This window comes from Octopus sinensis, linkage group LG8 (genome assembly GCF_006345805.1).
Source record: "Octopus sinensis linkage group LG8, ASM634580v1, whole genome shotgun sequence".
NCBI classification, from domain to species: Eukaryota; Metazoa; Mollusca; class Cephalopoda; order Octopoda; family Octopodidae; genus Octopus; species Octopus sinensis.
This window is the reverse complement of record NC_043004.1, coordinates 100,660,425-100,664,789: the sequence shown is the minus strand read 5'-3', so window position 1 is coordinate 100,664,789 and position 4,365 is coordinate 100,660,425.

Below are 4,365 nucleotides of genomic sequence, written 5' to 3'. Positions count from 1 at the left end.
ATATATTATATATATATATATTAATACTATATGGTATGTATATATATATATATATTATATATAAATATTATATATATATATATATTATCTATATATATATATATGTATATAATATATATTAATATATATATACTATATATAAACTTGGGAACAGAAAGGAAAACGAAACGACGCGAGGGTGCTCAGTCATGCAATAGTGTAATAAATAAAATATATGCATACATACATACATATATGTACGTACCTACATCTAAATGTATAATACGTGCATATATAAATATATATATACGTGAGTACAGGACACCACAAATAGACGTAGAACTCACCGAGAAACGAAAACGTAAAAACAAACATGGAGACGGACCTTTTTTTAACAACGAAAAAACAGAGTACAAGACAAACATATATGTGTGTATATATAAATATATATATACATATGTGTGTGTGTGTGTGTGTATGTGGCTGTGCGGTAAGAAGTTTTGTTCCCAACCAAATTCTTCCGGTTTGAGTCCCACTGCGTGGCACCTTGGGCAAGTGTTTTCTACCATAGCCTCGGGCCTACCAAAGCCTTGTGAGTGGATTTGGTAGACGGAAACTGAAAGAAGCCCGTTGTATGAATGTATATATATATATATGTATGTGTGTGTCTTTGTGTTTGAGTTTGAACCCCCCCCCCATTCGCATCCGTTGCTAGCATTTTTTTAGAGAAGGGTTGGACAATAGAACCGATTCTGTACTGCATTGATGCCTTATTTTATCGAGCCCAGAGCGATAAAATGGAAATTTGACGCTGGTTCGATTTGAACTGAGACCATAAATAGTCGAAAGAAATACCGAAAAGTGTTTTTTCAACGCTCCAACGATTCTGCAAGTTCGCCGACTTTGAGCATTAAATAACAACAAAAGCCTAAACAACCATTCCAGGGTCCCCCGGTGTTCTACAGTCATTAAGATATCCTTGCTACTTGCAGCCTATGCTCAATATATATTCAATATAAGTTTCAAATTTTGGCACACGTCCAGCTATTTAGGAGGAAGTGGGTCAAATTGATTACATCAACACCAGTGCTCCTCGAAAGAATGAAAGACAAAATTGAACGCGGCGGAATTCGAACTCATAACCTAAAGACGAACGAAATACCGTTAAACATTCTTGCCCAGTGTGCTAACGATTCTGCCAGCTCATCGCCTTCGAGCATTAAATAACAATATTAACTAAATCAAAAATAACCATTCTAGGGCCCCGCAATGTTCTACAGTCATTAAGATGGTGATGCTAGATACAGCCCCATGCTCCGCATGTTATATTCATTATAATATTACGAATGAAACACTACGCTCTCTGCACACAGAGCATATTATATACACTAACTACCCAATAAAGTAACACTACATTTAGCTCATACATAATGAATATCCGACACTATGATACCAGCAGCTTTTATTCTATGCAATTTCATCCTTTATACACAGCGTACAAATCACGTTGCATATACAACCACCAGTGGCGGCTCGCAGATAAAATTAGTAGGGATGCTGCTTCAGAAAATGTTAAACTGTTGTTTTAATATTGTGTAAAAGGTGACAAACATAAAAAAGAAAATTTATACATAAACTTGATCGGTTCGCGTTTTGGCCACTGCCGAGTAGAGTGTTTAATTTGTTCACTGAACACCGCCGCGAATTCTCTCTTGTTTTTCAAAAATCACCCCTAAATCACAAAATGTGCCCTATTTTTCAAATCCTGGCAGCAGCACAGAAGCTGGAAGCAGGATAATAATCTAATTCTACACTTTACCACATTCAAGAATATAAACACGTTTTTAAGCACAACACACGCGGAGTCAAAAAGAAACACTACTTTTCACCCGGCACTGTCGTTCACGCAATGCTTTCTCTCCCTAGTGTGAAGCTTCCTATCACGGACATGTGAGCATACCCACAACAACCAAACACCGCGTCGCTGCAACTGTGAAGCACACAGTTCTCTACAAGGATTTTTGCATTTTTTTCATAAACTAGGTGATGGCTACTGACATTAAGCTTAAGGATTATATAATGTACAACTATAAGGAAAGAATTAAAGAAGAAAGGACTCATTATATTGAATGTTATCGATAATATCGAGTGGAATCGATAATATCGAGGGGGTTCTGCAGTTCCGCAGTTCCTACACACGAACCACCACTGACAACCACTGTCCAATACTAAAGTACATAACACTAGTGACACAGGCATATATAACTGATAGTTATTTTATTGATATCTGGAGAGATTATTAAAAGTTTGTTTGAACTTAAATGTAACAATAGTCTATAATATTTTACTAAGACGCCGACAACAACAACGAAAAACAAGTACAAAATGGTACTAAGAACTATAACAAGCATAAGCAGGAATAACTATTTCTTTACTACCCACAAAGGGCTAAACATAGAGGGGACAAACAAGGACAGAAAAACGGATTAAGACGATTATATCGACCCAAGTGCGTAACTGGTACTTATTTAATCGACCCCGAAATGATGAAAAGCAAAGTCGACCTCGGCGGAATTTGAACTCAGAACGTAGCGGCAGACGAAATACGGCTAAGCATTTCGCCCGGCGTGCTAATGATTCTGCCAGCTCACCGCCTTATAAGCAGGAATAATGGCATCACCAACAGTAGCAACAGCAGCGAGTAACAACAACAATAGATGTTGCATCAAGAACACAACATCAAAACTGATCCGAGACTAAACAACAATAGCAATAGCACGAACATAAAACCAATAGAAAACGAATAAAAAGCCACGAGCTGGAGTTGGTTACCCACCAGAACCTTTACCTTATCTTCCCACCATACATTCCTCATAAACACTTATCCAGTTAATATTTACCCCTCACACCTTTCACCTACAATATTTCAGACTAGACGCTAACCGTATCAAGTTTCTCTAATTCCTCAGCCCTCCTGCAGGCTCACGGGAACCTTAGAACTATAAGTATATAACCACACCAATCCTCCTTCCTACTAAGCATTAAAATAAAGATACTGCTATTTACATCAATGTGTACAACTAGGTGGTTTCAAGTCCGTCGGCAACTACGTGGTTTCAAGTTCAATTCCGTTGCACATCACCCTGGGTAAGTGTTTTCTGCTATAGCTTCACGCGACAAAAGACTCGAGACTGAAATTTACTCGATAGAAATTTTGTGAAGCCCTCTTGATGGACTTTTCCTGTTCTTAGACCAGGAGTAGTCCGCTACTAGTTTAATTAGACCCTTGTCCATTGAGAGCGTGCTGCAAGCATTTCGGAAAGGGCTCTGATTTGAATACACATTCCTCCCTGTCTCTCACCAGTTATGGTGACTCAAAAAATAATTCGAGTCCTACTTGTCTTCTTCAAAATAATTAAAAATAAAAACTCAAACACCGAAATAGAAAATAACTATCTCAAGTCTCATTCCCTTGCTTTTCTTATAAAATGAGAAAAGAAAACTATTTTAGTTCTGAGTGTAGAGAGGCTTCATCACCCAGACACATCATCCGATCTCTACCACAAGACCATCCTAAAAATAGCAATCATTGAACTCAGTAACTGAAAGTATAAATACGCTGTCAGCTGTCCAGACGCATCAACGACGTCCTCGGAAACCTATTACATCACCATCCTAAGAACAGTAACATTTAAACTCCGTAACTGCAGGTAAATATACGCAGTCAGCTGCACAGATACATCTGCAGCAGACTCAGTGCACTATTACAATTCCATGTTAAGAACAGTAGTCATTAGATTATTCTAATGCATAAAAGACGTATCTGCAAGTCTACTACAAAACTATACTTACAATTATGGAATATTATCCTAACTCAGTGGTTCTCAGCAGGGGTCCATATATATGATGTTTTGGGGTCCACAACAAAATAGTAAATTGAGGATCCTCTATAGTATTTTAAAGTTTACTGAAAAATTCTTCCTTTAGATGTATGTATTGGTATGCATTGCAAGAACAGTTTGGTTTCTTTATATATGATATTTTGGGGTCCACAACAAAATAGTAAATTGAGGATCGATTATAGTATTTTAAAGTTTACTGAATTTTTTTCCTTTAGATGCATGTATTGGTATGCACTGCAAAGAACAGTTTGGTTTCTTTATATATGATGTTTTGGAGTCTACAACAAAATAGTAAATTGAAGATCGACTATAGTATTTTAAAGTCTACTGAAAATGCTTTCCTTTAGATGTATATATTGGTATGCACTGCAAAAACAGTTTGGTTTCTTTCTCTAGTATTTTACATAGTTCAACCTACACAAGTTAATGTGTGGAAAACAAAACAGGAATTTTGAAAGAAGTTTCTACGAAACTAGTTTTTAAA